Raw genomic sequence first — 9020 nt, 5'->3', positions numbered from 1 at the left:
CGAACACTACGGCTAAAAGTTCCTTTTCTGTAGTCGAGTAGTTCACTTGGGCAGGATTTAAAGTCCTACTCGCATAATGTATGACGTAGGGCCTCTTATCTTTTCTCTGACCTAGCACCGCTCCAAGAGCATAATCAGAGGCGTCGCACATAAGCTCAAAAGGAAGGCTCCAGTCGGGTGGCTGCATGATGGGTGCAGTGGTTAACATGCCTTTAAGCTTGGTGAAAGCTTCCTGGCATTGCTCAGTCCACTCGTATGGAACATCCTTTTGAAGAAGATTACATAAAGGACGAGAGAGGAGACTAAAGTCCTTTATGAATCGCCTGTAAAATCCTGCGTGTCCTAAGAAGGATCGCACGTCCCTGATATTCTTGGGTGGAGGCAGGTTAGAGATAAGATCGATTTTTGCCTTATCTACCTCAATTCCCTTAGACGAGATGATATGTCCAAGGACAATCCCCTTATGAACCATGAAATGGCACTTCTCCCAATTAAGTACCAAGTTCTTTTCTTCACATCTTTTCAGCACACATTTAAGACTTTCCAAGCACTTGGTGAAAGATGAACCATAGACAGAGAAATCGTCCATGAAGACCTCTAGATATTGCCCCACCATATCAGAAAAGATACTCAGCATACATCGCTGAAAGGTGGCAGGGGCATTACATAGTCCAAATGGCATCCTTCGGTAAGCAAAGGTGCCGTAGGGACATGTAAATGTGGTCTTTTCCTGGTCCTCAGGGGCGATTTCAATCTGATTGTAGCCCGAATACCCGTCAAGGAAACAGTAATAGGAATGACCAGCTAGCCTTTCTAAGATTTGATCAATGAAGGGCAAAGGAAAGTGATCCTTCCTTGTGACGGTATTCAACTTTCTGTAGTCAATGCACATTCTCCAACCAGTAGTGACTCTAGTTGGCACGAGTTCATTATTAGCATTGGCTATGATGGTGATTCCAGACTTCTTAGGAACCACCTGAGTTGGACTCACCCATTGACTATCAGATATAGGGTATATGATACCCACATCCAATAGTTTAAGAACCTCGGCTTTAACCACTTCCTTCATGTTTGGATTTAGTCTACGTTGTGGTTGCCGAGCGGTTTTCGCATTTTCTTCAAGATATATGTGGTGAGTACAAATCGAGGGATCGATTCCCTTGAGGTCCGCAATTGTCCGTCCTAGGGCTCCTTTATGCTCAATGAGAGTAGATATGAGCATACTCTCCTGTTCTTTCTCCAGGTGGGCAGAGATCACCACCGGGTATGTCTCATCTTGACCTAAATAGGCATATTTCAAATCAGAGGGCAATGGTTTTAGGTCAAGCTTCGGTGCCTTGAGGTTAGACGGTAGAGGCACTACATCAGTTTGTGGTAATTCTTCAAATTGTGGCCTCCACCGGTTAACTTCAAGTACCGATGCAGTATCAAGCAAGGCACACGTCTCCCTAATCATATCATCATCAAACTCATGGGAGTGGGCCAAGCACGTCTCTAGAGGATCAGAGGATAAGGTAAGCGGTGTCGTATCTTCCACGAAAGAGTCAATCATGTTAATGTCGTGGAAATCGTCATCATCCTCTGAGTTGCTGCCGTTATTGAAGAAAATGTTTGACTCCAATGTCAAATTTCCAAAAGACATAGTCATGATACCATTCCTGCAATTGATAATTGCATTTGACGTGGCAAGGAATGGGCGACCAAGAATGACAGGAATCTGAGTGCTCATGTTATTGATGGGTTCGGTGTCCAGGATGATAAAATCTACAGGGTAGTAAAATCTATCAACTTGGACCAACACATCCTCAATTATCCCTCTTGGTACACGAATAGAGTGATCAGCAAGTTGTAGTGTGGTTAGGGTGGGTTTTAATTCACCCAAACCTAACTGTTTGTATACCGAGTAGGGAATCAAATTGACGCTCGCTCCTAAGTCAAGAAGTGCGTGATCAATTCGATGGTTCCCGATTACACTTGATATGGTTGGGCTACCGGGATCCTTGAATTTTTGCGGCACGTCTTGCTTCAGGATGGCACTCACTTTCTCAGTCAAGAAGATTTTCTTTTGAATAATTTTCCGTCTTTTGGTCGTGCATAAGTCTTTCAGGAATTTGGCATATGAAGGTATCTGTTTAACGACATCAAGTAAAGGAATGTTGACTTTCACCTGTTTCAACACCTCTAGAATATCCTGAGAGTTAGAGAGAGGTTTTGGTGAAACCAACCGTTGGGGGAATGGAGCAACTGGCTTCTCTAGAAGTTTCGGTTCTACTTTTTGTGGGGCATCACTGGATCCATCATTGTTGTCCTCTTCTGGTTCTTGAGGCTTTTCGGGCCTAACCGGAAGAGTTTTATCAATGATCTTCCCACTCCTAAGAGTGGTGATGGATTTAGCATGCCCCATTTGATTTGAAGAGCTGGGATCATTACTCTCGTACTACGGTTTAGGATTGGGGAGAGGTTGTGCAGGAAGCATCCCCTTTTCTATAACCGTCATACGAGAGTCTATCTTTTGCATAAAATCTGTAATTCCCCGCATTGCCTGAGCCAGCTCTTGTATGGGATTTTGAATTGGTTCCTCTTGAGGTTTCACTTGATTTGGATTTTGATTGAAGAAACCCGGAGGAGTCGCCGTTTGTCCATTCCTCCAACTAAAGTTTGGATGATTTTTCCAGCCAAGATTGTATGTGTTGGAGTTAGGTCCAGTAAAAGGTCTTTGATAATTATTTACGGCATTGGCTTGTTCATTCAACACTCTTCGAAAGGCGGGTATTGTAGGACAGTTTTCAGTTGTGTGAATGTTGCAATCACAGATGCCGCAAACAATTTCATTGACCTTATCCTTCTTTCCTTCCATGGCCTCAACTTTCCTTATGAGCGTAGTCACTTTACACTTGAGATCATCCTCTTCTTTCAAGAGATATAATCCACCTTTTTCCTTTAATTGAGTCGGCCTAGACGTGGTGTTCGCCATTAGGTAATAGTCCCATGATTATGTTTTTTCAGCGAGACTATTGAGGTAATCCCATACCTCGTCAACATCTTTGTTGATGAACTCTCCATTACACATTGTCTCGACCATTTGGCGCATGGAAGATGTCAGTCCATCGTAGAAAAAATTTGTAATGCGCCACGTTTCAAATCCGTGTTGTGGGCATGAACTGACCAAATCTTTAAACCTTTCCCAACATTGGAAGAATGTTTCATCTTCCTTTTGGGCAAAGTTCATGATCGCTTTTCTGAGGGTAATCGTTTTATGATGTGGGAAGAATTTCTTTATGAATTCCCTCTGCATATCATTCCATGTGCCAATAGATCTAGGACGCAGTGAATGTAACCACGTCTTAGCTTTCTCTTTTAAGGAAAAGGGAAAGAGTTTCAGCCTAATTGTATCCTCAGATACATTAGGAAAACATAATGTAGCTATAATCTCATCGAACTCTTTCAAGTGCAAATATGGACTCTCTGATTCAAGTCCATGGAATTTGGGAAGGAGTTGGATAACTCCTGGCTAGATGTCCATTTGTCCTGTGTTTTCAGGAAAAATCATGCATGAGGGCATACTCACTCCTGCCGGTTGTAGATAATCTCGTAAAGTACGAGGCGGGGGTGCCTGTTGCACCTCATTCTCATCTTGGGTATCCTCCACCCTGGGTGGAAGTGGAGGAGGTTGGTCTTCAGCCATAACCTCAGTTAACTCAGGGGATTTCGAGCGGTGTCTAGTCCTGCGATGGATAGTCAACCCCTCAACCAATCCTCCTTCAGTCAAGAGACGTCGAGTGTCATCACGGGCCCACTTGGGCATGAAAACACTCGCAGCCCTTAATTAAAAACCTAATCCTAAGAAAGGAAAAGAAAATCTAGAAAGAAAGAGAGGGAGAATTGGAAAGAAATTACCAAATTGAAGCCCCTAAGTTAAGGACCTGCAAAATAAAACAAGAATAAGTTAGATTCTAAAAAGGAGAAAAACAATCCTTAAAAGAAAGATAGAAGTGAACTAGCTTCTAAAAGAAAGAATTCCTAAAAGAAGATGAAAATTTCTAAAATAAATTAGGAGAGTCCTAAACTAGAAAGTAAATTACTAAAAGAGAATTGAAAAATAGAAAGTAGGGAAGGAGTGTACCGAATTAGAGATTTCTATCTTAAAGGCCTACAAAATAAGAAGGTTAGTTTCTAAACAAAAATTCTAAAACTAATTTAGGAAACAAATTAGATTTTAAAAGAGTTAAAATTAGAAAGTTACTAAAATAAAAATAGAAAGTTAATTTCTAAAAAGGGAAATAACCTAATTTCTAAAATAAACTATTTCCTACAGAAAGGAGGATACTAGAATTAGTTAATTTCTAAAATTTAAATCCTAATTCTAAAAATTGGAAAAAGTAGAGAGATTAGGAAGGAATTACCAATTGAGAAGTTATTTCAGGATCCTACAAAATAGGAAAACAGGTTAGTCTCTAAAAATAAAATAATAGTTTCTAAAAATAAAATAAAAACTTTTAACCTAAAGTTGGTAAAATCCTAATCCTAACCTAATTCTAAAACTAATTAATTCCAGAAAACGTAACCGTCAATCCCCGGCAACGGCGCCAAAAACTTGTTCACTCCCCAAGTATAGGGTTGTGATGTAGTAATAAACTCGGTAAGACCGAGGTCGAATCCACAGGGACTGAAACTTGTACGTTTCCTGAAACTAGGTAGAAATAGAACTAGACTAAGATGTGATCTAAACCAAATAGAGTTTAGGGAATAATTGCGGAATAATTATCTAAAACTTTAAGGAATTCAGAGGAAGGAAACTAGGGATTCAGAGGATCCACTTGTAGGGATCAGGGAGATCTTATGCCTACATTAAAAATCAGGAAAATTAACTGAACTGCCATTGATAAAGTTTTCAAGAGATGAGAGGTATATGAATTAGAATGGATTCCATCACCAAACCATGCCCAGGAGACAAAGCAAACAACAAAATTAAACTAATTACCAACCAGTCAACATGTTTGTGAAGGTTGGGAAGGGGTTCCGTCATCCGACCATGCCCAGGAGACGATGGTGAACAACAGGACTTCCTGACGTCATAAACATAAAAGGGAGAAGAACATGCTCAAAGCCATCGCAGACCCATTGTAATTTCAGTCACAACAGACCATTAAAGACTAAAAACATTCCCAGAATAAAATTAAATCAAAATCAATTCAGTCTAAACAAAGGCACAAGCGAAGACTCATCCCATCACGCTACAAGCTTCACCTCTTAGCCCTAGCTAAGAGGTTTTAGCCTGACATGGATGGATTAATCTCCATATGATCCATCAGGAAAAACTCAAAAAGAAAAAGAAAGAAGGGAAATAAAGAAATCCAGAGAAATCCTTTCCTCTCTCCCTGTTCACGTGCCAGCCTCCAGTCCAGCCAAACTCCCAGCCTTCACGTTTCTTCTCCTCCCTTTCTCTCTCCAGTCGTCCATACCCCCCATCCCCCATCCTCTTTCTTATATCCAGCAAGGGAGAGGTCGGTGCCGTTTTCTCAGAGCCAAGCAGCTGCGGAACCCTTTTTACGTAACAGAGATGCGACTTTCTTTTCACTGTGGTGTTGATGGGGCACACGATCAATGATATCAGTAGAATCCGTCCCATCCATTCGATTTATCTCGAAAAACTAGTCTGAGATGGACGGTTTTATTTCGCTGTTGATGTGGCCCACTTGATTTCCTGATTCGCCGTCCAATTTACGTTTGAACGGTTAAGATCTGATATCTGATGTCTTTCGCAATTTCTCCACCTAGGTGAAGGTCTTGGCTACCTTCCAGAGCAGATGAACGGCTTGGATCATCGAGAAGAGTAATGATGGTGGCCCACTGAGTTTCGTCCGCAAGCTCTGTTTGCGAACAGAGCTCGCGCAGACCTTGCGCTGGTGATTGGTGGGACCCAGGATCAACGCCGGTCAGGAAATCCATTCCGACCATTGGATTCTTCTCGCAAAACCGGTCGGAAATGATACAGTTCGGCTCGGATTCGGTGTGGCCCACCAAGACTTTTACTCTACCGTCCGTTCTCCTTTTGGATAAGATCTCAAGCGTTCGTTTGCATGAGACCAAAAGCTCAGCATTGTTGTGGTCGTGGCTACTCCATGGGGCGAGTGGACGGTTCAGATAGAGAGTTTGAATGAGTAGTGGGCCCCACTGCGAGAGACCGGCGGACGCTGGTGCGTCCGCTGTTTGCTGGTGCGGAAGACGTCGGGTTAGCCGACTTTAAATGGGAATCCTGGTCCAGTGCGGCTCGCGTGCGAACGTGCTGTGTACACGCACGTCGCACGTGGGGTCCACTGAGATGCGTGTGATCAATCCACTCCACTCATTCCTTGTCTCTTGTAGATTAAATGGTTGAGACCAAAATTGAAGAATATCCATATCTCAAGCGGGCCCCTTTTAATGAATCCAAGGGCTAATCTGTCTATTGGGAAACTTCCATAGTGATCCGAGGACTGAAATTTGACGTGTACGGTTAATTTGTGGTCCTCAGGCAACATATGAAATTCGGAGCCGATCAGATGGTGGGAACCCTGTGATCTTACATTCTAGCTGACTTTCAGGCCACTCGAGCTTCGGTTTCTCATTTCTCTCAGATCTCAGCCATGTAAAATCACCAATCTCAATCCCTAGGAGTCCGTCCCTTGCCTTGGTGACTTCAGAGCAACAAATCCACACTTTTAACACCTTTTTTGTAGTCCACCTTTGCAAATGTACCTTGCATCACAAACACGATTAAAATAAGGTGTTAAATGGTGTCATATTCGTAAATCCATGTAATCAATGGGGTCTAATATGCAATATTTGACCTTCAACAATCAGCCGTGGCGGACCGCACTCAATTCAACGGTCATCGAATCTCGATAAGGTCCACAAGCACAACGACATGCCTGGGCCACTTTCCCTGATCAGAGGGTGAAATTGGGTCAGAATCCAAAGGTCAGATTGCTTAATATCGTCGCGCAAGCGACATGACTCAGATTTCATAAAAGCTTAATAAATTTTCAACCGTTCTCACACTCTTCACTCTAGACTCAAACAAATCGACCCAGAACATCACATGGACTTGATTTTTGAGGTGATGGTCAAGCCCAACATGGTGACCGCAACAGCCTACGATCATCATTATCGGACTTTCGACGCGCGGTCCAGGTCCGATTCAGATCTTCTAAAAAATCCCAAGAGCAACTGGCTTTAGCGATGGATCCCAGATTTTAGAGTAACATAGCGCTAACTAATCTACAGGTTTTGAGTCATGCAGATCCAATTTAAAGTGATTGATGCAAATTTCACAAGCAATCGAGTATAGCGCTAATTACCCCAAAAAGCTACTAAGGAAAGATTAGCACAAAATTTTCAGGGTCATTATATTTCATCAGAGTAAAAGAATTCAACAAATAATCAAATGCTCTCTCTATGGGAGCTTAATTACATTATTGAGTTAATAGTGGAAGTATAAAATTAAATCATAAAGTTATCTTCTTATTCATTCAGTATAATCTTCCATAGGGAGATGGTCCTCTAGGTCTTCATTCTGTACGTCACCTACATCATTTGTACGGTTAGAGAGGGTCAACACCATACTCATAGTGATGGTTATCCTTTAAGATTAACAATGATTCCAGGGATTTATAAGAGCAATGTAAGGGTTCTGATACGTCCCGTACTCTACAACTACGAGGGTATTAGCATGCGCAAACAACCTATATGAGATGCATGCTTAGCAAAGTGTGTGCCACTCATCATACGTAGTGATCATCACAATGTGGAATATAATTCATAGACAACCCGGATCGCCCTACATTCTCATACTATAGAGATTCACCGACATGCCCAACGCTGCCGTATATTTATGTGAACACCTCAAGGCGATACAACATATGAGTCGGATGAATTATGTGACATGATTTGTTCATGGAGTGATTATTTGCAACATCCAATTTCGAAAGTAACGTAACATGCATTACAAATTACTTATATTGATTTGTGCACCACTACCCAAAACCCACGGAATTATGTATTGACCAAGAGGGTCTCTACCCAAATCTCATTACGTCTATAATAAAATATTTGAATCACTAGTTGTGATACCTCTTAACACACCACTTGCATTTATAGAGTACAAAAGTCGAATCATGGAGGTTCTGGAATATCGGGACACATGCCCAAGCCTCAAAGGTAAATAACACAAGGCTAGTAAAGTAAGGAAGAAAGTAGCAATGACTAGCTTACAAAGAGGAGAGTAATAATGGTCAACTCAATAAAAGAAGAGTAGGAATGACTAACTCAACAAATAAAAGAGTGACAATGGATAACTCAATAACAAGGAGAATGACAATGGCCAACTCAGCAAAGAGAAGAGTAGCAAGGGCTAACTCAACAAATTTATAAAGGCAAGGGCAAGGCCTGTATCTCTTTCTCCACATAAATTCATAAAGATCACTTGTAATTAACATCATATCATAATTTCCAAAAGGGTAGATAATTGTGATGATAAATTAAATAATTGTAGGAAGGAAGTCACGAGAGCATGTAAAAGGCAAGGTAATTCACATCAACTTAAATTACTATCAACTTAAAGGAAAAACCTTCACATAAATTCTGAAAGGCCGTGAACGAGTAACATCATACTTTAACCACTATTCCCCAAGGATAAATAGTTGGTGTTGATAACTTAAACAAATACGAGGAAGTTCACAGTATCATGAATGCATGTAAATGTCAAGATAATATCATCTTTAAATTAAGTAAGCTTAAAGGATAAAAACCCTCACCTCAGAATTCAATCACACTTTAACATTGCTAGATTTCCATTGTCGTACCCAAATTCTAGTAAAATTAATGCAACTCTTATAGTTAGATCATCCTATTATATAAATTGTATGGTTAGGATCAAAACTATAGGTGTAGATTTAGGGTTAGGTTTAAACTTAGCTAAAATCAAATTAAGAGGACTTTGATCAAATATTATTTGAATTAAAAACTTACCTTGTCTAGTT

General features: G+C 41.0%; 1 non-coding gene across 1 annotated transcript; it reads left to right on the top strand.

Moving 5' to 3' along the window:
- Positions 1–3140: 3140 nt before the first annotated feature.
- Positions 3141–3247, top strand: LOC131257046 (small nucleolar RNA R71). The gene has a single exon (XR_009177068.1). It is a non-coding gene; the product is annotated as a small nucleolar RNA R71 (small nucleolar RNA).
- Positions 3248–9020: the final 5773 nt, after the last annotated feature.

This window comes from Magnolia sinica, chromosome 9 (genome assembly GCF_029962835.1).
Source record: "Magnolia sinica isolate HGM2019 chromosome 9, MsV1, whole genome shotgun sequence".
In the NCBI taxonomy this organism is placed as follows: domain Eukaryota; kingdom Viridiplantae; phylum Streptophyta; class Magnoliopsida; order Magnoliales; family Magnoliaceae; genus Magnolia; species Magnolia sinica.
The sequence above is the reverse complement of the archived record's forward strand: the minus strand, read 5'-3'. Positions and strand labels throughout refer to the sequence as shown.